The 13,645-nt window shown below is 34.7% G+C and overlaps 1 pseudogene; it reads left to right on the top strand.

Moving 5' to 3' along the window:
- Nucleotides 1–7,512: 7,512 nt before the first annotated feature.
- LOC122306736 lies at nucleotides 7,513–9,089 on the top strand (annotated as a pseudogene).
- Nucleotides 9,090–13,645: the final 4,556 nt, after the last annotated feature.

Raw genomic sequence — 13,645 nt, 5'->3', positions numbered from 1 at the left:
ATAATAGAGCATAACCAAACTATTCACAAAAAGTACTCAGTTCTTCATTAGCAAATTTCTTTTATTTATCCATTTGATTGTTTAATTTTAAATCATTATCAATAGTCAAACCAATTCTATTAATAGTAGTTACAATATTACCATATGTAAGATTAATAAAATCAATAGTACCATCATATTTTACTAATAATTATCGTACATTTTGGACAAAATAATAAGGAAATCTAGCTATGAACTTTTTCTTCCAATATGGCATTGGCAGTCATTTCTTATCATAATTTTAGTTAGAAATACATATTTATACCAACGAAAATAGATAATAGAGGGCACTTAAATTAATTAACAAATAACTAGTTCTTTCTTTAAATTGATTAGGATCACCAACAAAATGCTTAGTTAATATGAGCATTAAATTTATGGAAAACTTGCATAATTTGTGGAAAACATTGTTCATCACTTAAAAGAGTCTATGAAATAAACTGTCTTAAAAAAACATAACTAAAAATGTTCTTAAAATGACTGAACTAGAAATATCACACAAGAAGGTCTCTAAAATTCATGGTCTGCTCCTTTTAAGCCTGGCAATCCTACTTGTGTTGATCAACATCCTGGCCTAGGTGGTTAGAAAACTCAATAAGAAATCCATCACAATGTAAATATAATAAACATAAGGATTTTTCATAAATCATTTCATGTTGAGAACTTAAAATCATGACTAATCAGCTGATGTTCATGTTGTGCATGACTTGTCTTGAATTATCTGGCTTATCTTACTTATCATATTGGCCAACACACTTAACCCTGTATGTGAGGTTGTGCACCGGCTCCACATCCTGTGACCACGAGGGGAACTGTTAATAGTATTTTAGTATACTATGGTGAACCACGCTTAGGTCCATGACTTGCACGTCCACCCATAAAATCACATTGGTATCATGCATCTAAATGGCCATCATAACTTATCTTCTATTATCTTACACTTGATAATAAGAAAGCCTATGTAACTTGATCATAAAAACTTACGTGTCTTATGCACATGAGATGTATGACATCATACGTACATAATTATAATTTTTGAATCTTAACATGATGCGGAATGACATGATCGTGTGCTGTGCTTGGTGACATGCTTGCATATGACATGAGTGGTACATAAATAATGGTTGTCAATGAACTGGCTTGAATAGTACTTATATAAGTTGAACTTTGATGATCCTAATTTATGATCAAATTTACTTACCTCGCTGCACTGTTTCATGAGTCTTACTTCGTAACTCGTCACCTATACAAAGTACTAAATGTCACTGAATTTGTCTTGAGAGCGTATCCTAACATTCTGCTTGATTGATACATACCATGGAAAATCATTTAATACACAACAAGTTTCATACAAAATCATTGAATCTTAAAGTTAGTTAAGCATATTATAAATTAGTAAAATACTCGGACTAATACAATTCCATTAAAATAAATCATGAAAACATAAATTCTTAAAACAGATTTACGTTTCTTGAATTTAACATAACCATTCAAGAAATCTAATAAATATTAATATCACTTACATATCCTTAACATATTCCTTTATTTTAAATTCACAACTTAGTACATAATTATAATAAAATCCACCAAAGCCAATCACCTAATTTCGTTCAATAAAATAGACTTAATCAGATTAAAGCATTTAACATAAATTAAACACTACTATAATTTAAATACTAATATAAAATTGAATCTTTCAAATATTATATATATATATATATCTAAAAAATATGGTAGAAATATTCAAATCATAAACTCTTTATTAGTTACTACTGAATTGTCACCATAAAATTAATAATTAATAACATAAATAACTTTGATATATCTTTAGTAAATCATACACCAAGTCCACTTATTTAAAACACTAACCAATTAATTAAGCCCAACTTAAAAATATTAGCAATAGATAGCTTGAGCCCAAACCAGATTCAAGCCCATATCCCACGTAAAACAACAGTCACAAACAATCTGCTGGCAAAGCTTTCAAAGTTAAGGGGAAAAAGTAAAATTAAACTTAACAATACATCAGATGATGTGAACCTGCATAATTGAAAATCCTTAAACCTACAATCAATTTGAAAACTCACCTAAAAAAGCCAAAATTAAGTCAATGGATCAAAAAATCTAGACCCGTTGAAAAACTCGTTTCAAGAACCTAAATTATATTAAAATTTAGATCCGTTAAAGAACTTGTCTTAAGAACCTAGATTACAAAAGAAGAACGCCACAAAAGTTGTGATTTACTTTTGATAAATTCAAACATTCAATCAATAACATGAGGATATAAACTCAACTCACAATAAATAAAATTCATCAATTTTCATAAACTTTCATATTGTCTAACCTTGAAGTGGGCAGCCAAAGATATTTAAATACTCCCCAACAACAATAACCCTAGGCCAAAATAAGGCCACATCTTCCAAAAATACCACAGAGTGAACAGTGTTACACTACAGTTCTGTGAATAGTGCCACGCTACAGTAACCATCTTGAAATCCTAATTCAACAAAATAATAAGTTTCCAACATGCCCTTTAGTCCTTCTCATAATAAATCAAATTATTTTAAACTAATAAAATATGTCCTTTAAATGAATTAAACAAGTTGAAAACCTTGAAGTGCCGAACGCCTTTAAGTCATGTTGTTATCCGCTTCTAAAGCTTGTATCAAATGAATCAAAACTGGTTGTTTATCCTTCAAGCACATCTTGCATGTTGGGCTCTTGATAGACACGCCCCAAGTAGATTACTCAAATCCTTGCATTGCTTCCTTACTCTTCTTAGCTCTCTCGATCTTGTGATTGCCACATCTAGAACTTGCAAAAAAATTTTAAGACTCGATCCATCTTGGGGCCCATCAACATTACTATACAAAATCCCTTCTATCTAACAATCGACATACAGAAAGAAAGAATTTTTCCTATTGGCAGAGAGAGAAGCTTACCCAAGGAAGTCACTGGAGCAGAGGCACCGAAAGAGAGAGTCTAGAGAGAGAGAAAGGAGTTTTGGGTGTTGAGGCTGCTTGGTTGTTGTGGTTTGCTAAAGGAATTGGCAAAGGAAACTTCTAGATGAAATCTAATAATTCACACGGAAATCCCAGCAGAAAGCAGTCAGTAATAAGGCACTATCCTAACAATAATGATACTTTAGATTAAAAACACATATCCTTATCTAACAATAATCCAAGCGGCTACATTTTTCAAAGAATAATGGCCGCAGCTACAATAACATTGATTATCATCGACACAAGACAGAGGTTGGCATGGATCGGGCAAAATTTATGATACGCATCACTCATAGGTTGCCTATCGACCTAGTGGGTTATATATTTACTAGAATTTGATCAAAGGCTTAGTACATTACGACAAATATACTTCCATTTGGGATCCTAATAGCATGATTTCTGCTACATACTAGGGTCTTGCCAGATATTGCAAAGCGTGTCTAGAAGCCAATTGGACCTATCAACTCCTCCACGCTATCACGAAGCAAAGGTCAATCGAGACTTTGCCTTCGTGGTCCTATTCTAGAACCGGTCAATACTCAGGGTGATGCACACCCAAGAGATCATAGTGTATTTGTAACAGCCCACTAGAAATTTAACGGTGAAATTTCTATTAGCTTTAGGAATCTCGTGAAGACCCGATAAGTTTTCATTAATCTATTAATCGTATAGTTGATGTTATTACTCACTATGGCATCAAAAGTATGTTTTTGATTATTGGAGATAGTTAGAAAGTTTTAATAGGACACATGGAAAGATTTTAGCCACCTTACTCTTCTAAGTATACTCTTCACTTTTGGAAAATAGCCTAAGCTGATTTTGTGGATATTATTGGATAAAAATAAAAATAAAAAGAAATATCTTGAGGTAATTTTCGTGAATATTATTGGGTAAAAATATTTTGAGTTGATTTTTATAGATGTTATTAGATAAAAATATCTTAAGTTGATTTTTGTAGATATTATTGGATAGAATATTATGAGATAATCTTTTATAGATATTTTGGGTAGGAGAAAACTACACTCAACTCTCAACTCCAGCCTTATCATCTTCCTTATCTCGTCCATAAGTATCTTCAGCCATCACCTACAAACTTATCTTCATTTACACGTTCCCTTAAAAGAATATCAAATACTTTCTCTCGGACAGCTTTTAGGAGTTCTTTTGCATGCCCATTTCCAAGCTTTTGTAAGTGTTTTATCATAAAGTCTCCTTCATATAAGTTGTTCCTTTTTTAGTATAGTTTACATGGATATATTATTTGTCCATTTTGAAGATCATTTGATCAGTAAAATATTATATAAACTATAGAAAGGTCATTCTGGGAGATAAACTGGAGAATATGTTATAGTTTGGAGTTTTTGACCAAGCTAATGGATAGATATTGGTCCGAAATTTTTATGGAGTATTGTTAACATGTATATATGGCTATTGGTTGAGGATTTTTGCATGATTAAAGGTTTTGACGAAAGATTTTCTTAGATTTAGAAACTTAGAAACTGGAAGAAGAAAAACAGTTTCTGTTTTGAGAAAGTTTAACTCTTTGGTGGTCTAAACCTATTCTAATGACTTTGATAATTTTATTGGAGGATCCTAAGCATCTTATATACATGTTATATTATTATTTTGAAGATATTTGATGTTAGTTTCAAAGTTATGAAATTTTATGCAAAGAGATATTCAGATAAGTCAAAGTGTGGATATTCTTGGCTAAATTTATGTTTTGGTTAATTTCTAACCATGTGATCTTGAATTAGAAAATTATATATATTTTAGGACATCTTTTTAAACCATGTGATGGTTTGGTTTTAAGATCATATATTTATAAGTCATAGATCAAGAGATTTATCAAAACTAGTTGAGGAAAAAGTTTTTGTTTTTGGACTAAGTGTAAAACCAAAAACTCCAAATATTATTTTGTGATTTTGGTGACTTTAGTTTGATGATTTAAAGCATGGTTGATGTTAGGATGATATTATGAATATGTTAGAAGTAAGATTTGATTTTTGAAATTCTTGGAAATGTTTTGATTTAAGGTCAAAACTTGTGATTCAAGTGCTTGGATCTTTTTTACAAAAAATTTTGGTGTTGATTATTAGCTTTTTCTAAATGGATGTTTTAAGTATGGTTTTGAACTTAGGATCGGAAGATGTTTGTTGCAAAATTTTGGTTTAAGCATGAGTTTTGAAGTTGGAAGGAATTGCAACAAAAATCAAGGGAAATGGCCTCTGGATGTTTCGGCCATAGTGTGTTTTCCATTGTTGTGTTTTGTTTTAAATTTTTCTGAATTGATATTTAAGTTTAGGACAAAATTTACATGAGGAATGTAAAGTTTGGAAACTTTTGGAGTTAGTATGCAAAATCCTTAAGTTATGGGTAAAACGGTCATTTTCCCACATGTAGAGAGTAAAATGAAAATTTTACTCTTTAAGTTAGTATTTTCCATATTTCAAATTATTAGTGATTGAGTTCTAACTTTTAGAATCACTAATTACAGTTCCTCGTGATCGCACTTGAAGTTTTATAAGAAATGCGGAGATCGAGGTAAGTTAGCTTTTAACTTACTAGCAGTCTACTGTGTATGTGTGCTAAGTAAAGGAACTACAGTGTATGTATGTATGTTATCATATATGTCATGCAATGTCAAGTTATCACGTAATTGTCTATTATACAGAATTTATTCTGTCATCAATTTTTATCTGTTACATAATATATTCGGTCATGTATTACTGTACATTACAAGTATGTCATGTTAAATATGTTGTCTATTATATGTTATGCCATGTTACGAAATGTTTCTATCTCAAGTTGGTCATGTATTTTAAGTTATGTTCAAATCACGTTATGTTACGTCAGGTCTCCAGTCCTTTCATATTCCAGTCACGTTTCATCTTGAGTACATTCAGTTTGTGTAGAATACATAGGGCCACAACAATTGTGGAGTATGTATTTAACTACATTGTGATGTGTAGAATACATGGGGTCACAACAACTGTGGAGTATGTATTTACACGTAGAATACATGGGGCCACAACAACTGTGGAGTATGTATTTTTCATGTTAATTCAAGTTTCAGAGCAAGTTCATGCTAAGTCAAGTTTCAAGTCAAGTTCATGTCAAGTCAAGTTCAGTTCATGTTTCAATTTAAGTTATGTCAATTATGCTATGTTGTACGCTAAATTATGCTTTAATTACTTATGAATTTGATTATGCATTTATGTTTTTACTGTCATCCATGCATCATTAGCCTGTGTGGAAGTTTTTTGTTAACTTGCTGAGATTTGTAATCAAATCTCACTGTGGTAGTCCCAACTAACATTCCCCCCGAATGGTAGATCTTGTTACAGGACCTGAAGGAGGATCAAGAGCTGACCAACTAGACACAGTTGACTGAACGACGGTGCATCGTTAATGTTAATATAGTAGTTAAATTACTACTTGTACGATTGAGTTGCATCTCTTGTACTTTTGGAACATAACTATTTTGGACTAGTGTTGTGATCTTAGTTATTCAATGGATCTTTATATATGAAGTATGTTTTAAGTATTTGGGATATTTTCAGTTTGGTGCATAGTATTGCTAAAAAAAATTATCCGTTGCGAATATTGCATAATGTTATATGCATGTTAGGAATATTGCATCTTATATGTCATGAACGGGGGCAGGTAACCTTGTGTTGCATGTCTCGACACTTTAAATGTCCGTCCGATCCCAAACGCAATTTGGGGGCGTCACAGTATTGGCTGGTGAAACATCCCACAGGCTGAGGCATCACGTATATCTACTCATGAGGAGATGGCAGATATAGTGCATGGAGAGATCTACATACAGACATCAGTGGTGATTAATGCAATGCTTACGGAGATCCTTAGTGCCATATCTAATTTATGTATAGATATTAATGCTAGCATCTCTAACTTACGTACATAAATTGATGTCATGTCTGTGACTCAGGTCATGATCAGTACTCGGTAAACACAATTAGAGACACAACTGGCTGTAATTGAGGATGTGCATAGAGAGTTGGGGTCGTAGTAGTCTATATCTTTTATTTGCATTTTTTTTTATAGACAATATTTTTTGTTTTGTAAATTTAATTTAATTATGAATCGTATTTGTCTTTTCTAAATTAATTGTTGATTTCTATTATAGATATTATCTAATTGCTAATTTTTTATATAAAATAAATATTTGTCGATAATTAAGTAAGGTATTGTGTTGCCATAAAAAATTGTAAACATTCTGTCACCATTTGACCGGAATATATACCATTCAAACATTTCTCCATTCTCGCTAGATATTTCTACAATAAATCTCCGTTCAAACTCCGTTCAAACTTTTTTTTAATAGTATTTAGGACATTGAAGTTAACTCAAGCTTGTTTTTATTCTTTTATGCAATTTCCATGTCATGGATAAATACTGATAAGATATTGTAGCCATAACAACATCTCAGTGAAACATGCCTATTATGGCTTGGATGTGGACAATACTAGTGTTGGTTATGTTTGCTTATCTCCTGCGAGAATGGACATGGAAAATGATGAACAAGACTAAGAAACTACCTCCTAGTCCAAGAGGCTTGCCTATCTTCGGGAATCTTCATATGTTTGGGGAATTGCCTCATCGAGATGTTCATCGACTAGCCCAAAAATATGGCCCCATCATGCACTTGCGCTTAGGCTTTGTGCCCACCATTTTTGTCTCCTTCCCCCAAGCTGCTGAGGTGTTTCTTAAAGCTCATGACCTTGTGTTTGTTAGTAGACCACCTAGTGAGGCTGCAAAGCACATCTCTTATGAGCAAAAGGGCTTGTACTTTTCTCCTTATGGTCCTCATTGGCGCAACATTCACAAGATGAGCACCCTTCAATTGCCTAGCAACCACATAATCAATTCTTTCAGATCCATGAGGAAAGAAGAGCTTGGCCTACTGGTGAAGTTTATTGAAAAGGCTACATGTGATTGTATTGTGGTTGATCTCAGTGCCAAGGTCTCATCCCTCAGCGCGGATATGAGTTGCCTTATGGTGTTGGTGAAGAAATACATGGATAAGGATTTTGATGAGAGGGGATTTAAGGTTGTAATTCAAAAGGGTATGCATCTAGGTGCTACTCCTAACCTTGGTGACTACATTCCTTATATTGGCCCCCTTGACCTTCAAGGGCTGACACAATGCATGAAGGCAATTAGTAAGATATTTGATGACTTTATTGAGAAAAGTATCGACGATCATGTCCAATCCAAAGATAAAAATAAGATTGAGGACTTTGTTGATGTCATGTTAAACTTCAAGGGATTTGAAGACTCCAAGTACCGCGTTGAACTGTCCAATATCAAGGCCATAATTTTCATAATCATTCATTGAACTTGTATACTATTTGATTCAAATTTTTTGCTGATTACTAATTTCCTGAGAATGATGTTGCTGCAGGACATGCTTGTAGGATCAATGGACACTACTGCAACAACAATTGAATGGGCAATTTCAAAAGTCATCAAGCATCCAAGGGTAATGAAGAAACTTCAAAAGGAGCTGGAAGATGTAGTGGGCTTGGAGAGGATGGTAGAGGAATCAGATTTGGATAGGCTGGAATACTTGGACATGGTTGTAAAGGAAACCATGAGGCTACATCTAGTAGCACCTGTATTGATACCTCATGAGGCCACAAAGGACAGCACTATCCAAGGCTTCCACATCCCTAAGAAGTCTAGGTGGCTAGTAAACGTATGGGCAATTGGGTGAGACCTAAGTGTTTGGACTGATGCTCAGAAGTTCTTCAACCATAAAGGTTTGTTGGGAGTAGCATTGATCTCCGGGGAAGTGACTTCCAACTTCTCCCATTCGGCTCTGGAAGAAGAGGCTACTCGAGGTTACAGTTGGGTCTAACCGCAGTTCGACTCGTGGTGGCACAGCTTGTTCATTGCTTTGATTGGGACCTTCCTAATAACATGCTACCTTTTGAGTTGGACATGTTCAAGGAGTTTGGCCTTATAGTTTCTAGAGCCAAACATCTACTTGCTATTCCCTGCCCTCACCTTCACAAATGAGAAAGAAGATCTCCTTTCTTCTTCACTCTATTGTCGTATATATTTGCTGATTTCATGGTAATGCATGTCCTTGTCGCACTCATGTTATTAGAACTCTTAAAGATATGATGTTCCTTTGAATTCGTGATTTACTTTTATGCAACTCATTGTACTTTTTGTCCAATAGGTAATTGAAAAAATATTCAAAAAATAAGAGACATAATTGAATAATTTGTATGTGAAATACTCCAGCCAACATACACAAGCTTATCACAAGTATTTGTAACTCTTCTTGGCAATAAATGGTTGTGAAGCATCCAGGAAGAACAGCTCTCCAGCCAACCGTAGTCAACAACTCAACATGAATACAACATGAAATAAATGGGTTTATGTTTGATATAAATGAGTTCCAATTAAAATAGATCGATTTGATTAGATAAAATTAATAAACGGGTCAGTCCTCTTAAGTTGCAAACAACTCATATAATCTGTTTAAATTTTATTTGAATATTACTATACAATATGCATGCTTATGTTTGTTATTATTAAAAAAAAGGTTTTATTTTATATAAATTTATAAAACAAAATGAAAAAAGACTGCAGTTGAATAATTTTCGTAAATGAATATAAATTATTTATTGTATAAAAAATAATTAACCTAAAACTCTACATTACATGATTGATACTTATATAAAATTGAATTTTATTTTCCATGAATTGATATGTTTGCATTGATTGATTATGAATCTCTGTAAGTGTATCATTGCCTTTATTAAATTTTAATTATTGACTAATTATTTAATGTCATGTTGAGAGAATGATAATAAAAAAATTATAACAAAAGAAAGGCCGATCTGAAGGCTAGGGTGAGACACGTTGAGTAGTTGGTCCACCTGTTTCCAAACTATAGCCATGGAGCGTGAAGCGGCTTTGGACATGGAGTGGTGACCCGTATCAATCTCAAGCCTAACTTGTGATGACCCGATTTTGATTGTATTTTCGCTGATATGGTTGTTTTCATTTTAATTAATATATTAGTTATTTATTTTAATTTATTTGCGTTTTAAAATTAGTTTTTAATTTATTTGATGTTGTGTTTTATTTCTTTTAGTTGTTTTGTGATTTTTTAATCTCTTTTTGGCGGTTTAGTTTTGCTTCCCGGAATGAGGATTAGATCTCCTCTTTTCCCTACATCTCTTTTCCTTTTTCCTTTCTTTTTCTTTTTCCTTTTTCTCTTTTTCCTTTTTTTCTTTTTCTTTTCTTTTTCTTTTTCTTCTTTTTCTTTTTTGTCCTCCTGCTTCTCGCGTCGTCCCCCCCGAGCTCTCTCTCTCTCTCTCTTCTCTCTCCCTCACGGCCGAAACCTTCTCTCCGCCGGCCCACCGCCGTCCGGCCACCATTTGGCTCGCCACCGGTCTCATTCTCTTCATCTCCCTCCGGCGCACCACCCCTCCGAAGCTCAGCCCCAACCGGCCGGCCGTTTGGCCGGAATAGCCCTCCAAAGCCTCCACGGATTTTGCTCCGATCCGCCGCCGTCGCTCCACCTCCGGCCACCATTTCTTCACCACTTCATCACCGGTCCCTTCCCGTCCTAACCCACCCATTTCCGGCCTCCAACGACCACCGGAATAGCTCCTACGAGCTTAGTTTTCGATTTGCGTTTTCCGGCCATTTCCGGCGATTCCGCCGCCACCCTCGGCCAACTACCACTTCCAATAGCTTCACAACCATCCCTAGACTATTCTCTATCAATTTCGTGTCCTAGTTTGCCCCCGTTCAAAAGTGAGTTTTTCAAACCCATGGCCACAGTGAATTTTCACTGTGACGTTGCTTTTTCGCCGCCGTTTGCAACGCCGCTTGTTTTCTAAAATTGCCATATAGCGCTGTAAGTATTTTCCAAACCCTATTTTCAGATTTAAATATATATCGCTCATTCAATTTATTTATTGTTGTTGGTTGTTGATTCCGGACTGAGTCCGAGGAGTTTCAGGGGTCGGATGGATGGAGGACGGAGTTGCCTGTTTAATTGTTTTATGTTGTTTGATTATTTTATCATGCATTGTTATGGCATTGCATGGTGCATGCACGTGTGTTTGTGGATTTGTGTGAAAAGCCTGTGTATTGGCGTAAGTGTATTACGGGTGCGTGTGTATCACGAGCCCAAGCCGGGATGGGTTATTATCTCGATGGAGCTCCTCTGGTCACTCGGGAGCGGAATAAACTGAGTGATGTCCCCTGAGTTGTCGCTAGACGACGGGAGCGGGGGCTAGGGGTTGCTTGGCTACGAACGCGCCGAGCGCGGAACCGGGCATCGCTCTACTCACCGACTCCGTGGCCCTTCGCTGGCGAGGGCTAGAGGATGTTTGGCTACGAACGTGCGGGGCACGGAACTGGGCATCGCTCGTTAGGTGTCACATGCGTGGTGGTACTCTGCGGTGTGGCACTGGAGCCAAGGTGTGCGGATGACCCCTAGGGGAGGTCATGGTGCATACGGTTAAAATTGGATAATGGTTTGAGAGGCCAAATGGGACTTTTGGCGTGGTATTGGGCCAAATGGACTTTTGGCGAAATATTGGGCCAAATGTGACTTTTGGCGTGTTAGTTAGAAAGGTTGTGTTTTTGGGCCAAATGGGTTTTTGGCGTGTGTGGAAAACTTGTGTTTTATGGGATTTGTGCATTGGGCATGTTTCATGCATCTTGTTTGAGTTTTATGTGTTTTTATCTGGTAGTGTTTGGGTTTTACTTACCTGCGGTACCATTTTTGGTTCCGTAGCTTTTGGTGCAGAGTTAGAGGACGAAGAGGATGAGGCTGAGCCCGAGGATGCGGCTCCGCCGGGTTGCTGATGATATGTTTTATATTTGTTTAAAACTGTATTTGTGTTTTTGTAATATTTTATCTATGTATGTTTTAAACAGCTTGTATTACGTTAAGAAAAATTCTGGTACTTAGTTATGACTTTCGTTATCTGCTGCGTGTTTCTTTGTACACTTATATTGTCTTGCACACACTTGACACTCATCGATAGGATGGTGACCCGGGTTGTCACCATCCGGACGTCTCGATTTCCCCGTGTTCGGGCGTGGGGATTTGGGGGCGTCACATAACTTCATTGCTATTTTTTTTTTTTTTTTAATAATGTTATATACAAGTCTCAAATATTCACGTCTTGTATAAATCTTATGTAAAAATACAGATTTCATTAATCAAAAGTGAATTTTTTACTCTTTTTTTATAGTAGAGTCTACTTTTTTTTATAAAAGACTTTTATGGAAGTAGTACATTTAGGATTTGTATATATAATTTTTCTTCTTTTAAAATAATTTCTTATTAACCGGTTACAAATCTTGAGTTCTTTTTGTACATGGTGTTTGACGTAAAGTAATAATAGAGACATATTGTCTTTTTTTAATATTTTGCAATGGAAGAACTGTTCCCTCTGTAGTTTGTGTGATTCACGTTGATCTTCATATTTTTCAATGGAAGAACTGTTCCTTCTGTAGTTTGTGTGATTCACGTTGATCTTCCATCAGCATACAAAGATGGCGACGAGACAAGGGATAGCAGAGACGTGAGTAAACACAACCCTACCCTTTTTTTTCTTGTCAACATTAAGGTTTAGAGCATTGATCCCATTGCTTATTGATTAAAATTTAGTAAACGGACCTAACTTAAAAAAGGGGACGTTCTACGTTCAACGGATTATTATGGGAGAAAATCTTGACGTTTGAATAACAGATTTCTAAATATGAAAAGTTATTATTTATTTTTAAATATTTTATTTGACCAATAAAATAAATTCTTCATCCAATCATCTATATTTTCTCTTATACTTACATTATTTTTTATAGTTGAAATTTGATAAAAATGTCACCATTGAGATGATCTATTTTTTTCCTAAATTTGACCGTTTGGAAAAGGATGGCTTTTAAAAAATATTATTGTTAGGAAAGTATTGATTTTAAAAATATTACTGTTTGAAGAGATAAATATTTAAAATATTTTTAATATAAATAAAAATTAAAAACACGGAGATAATAAATAATTAAATGATCACGAAGATGTGAAAATAAATAAACAGTTTCGATCAGAAGTGTCTTGCGCTTGATACATCTTTCAATTATTGACATCTCTCTCCTATTAAATTTGAAAGTTCGATCCTAGCCTTCCAAATAGGTTATAGTGTACACCACTCTAACGATGAGATAGTTCAACTACTGTGGTGTGCTATATATGTTTTGGTGGTGCGAGTGCATGCGCGGTCAACATTTACTGATGGGCATATCGCTATTATAAATATGTGGTTTTTTTAAATTATTTTTTAAGTATTTTTTTAACATTAATTATTAACCATTAAAGAAAATTTTAAAAAATTTTACTAATAATTATTTCCTTAAGTTTTAATTTGAAGAGTTCAAGTAACATTTTCCAACATGTTTTCGTTATCTTATTATCTTCAGATTTCCATTTCTACCGTTCCTCTTGCAGTTTATCTCCGTATTCCCTTTCTCTGTGCTGTTTGTGGGCTTTTTCCTTTATGAAAAATGATATATGCAGTCGTAGTTGTGCAAGCAGCGTGCAG

This window comes from Carya illinoinensis, chromosome 4 (genome assembly GCF_018687715.1).
Source record: "Carya illinoinensis cultivar Pawnee chromosome 4, C.illinoinensisPawnee_v1, whole genome shotgun sequence".
Taxonomy (NCBI): Eukaryota; Viridiplantae; Streptophyta; class Magnoliopsida; order Fagales; family Juglandaceae; genus Carya; species Carya illinoinensis.
The sequence above is the reverse complement of the archived record's forward strand: the minus strand, read 5'-3'. Positions and strand labels throughout refer to the sequence as shown.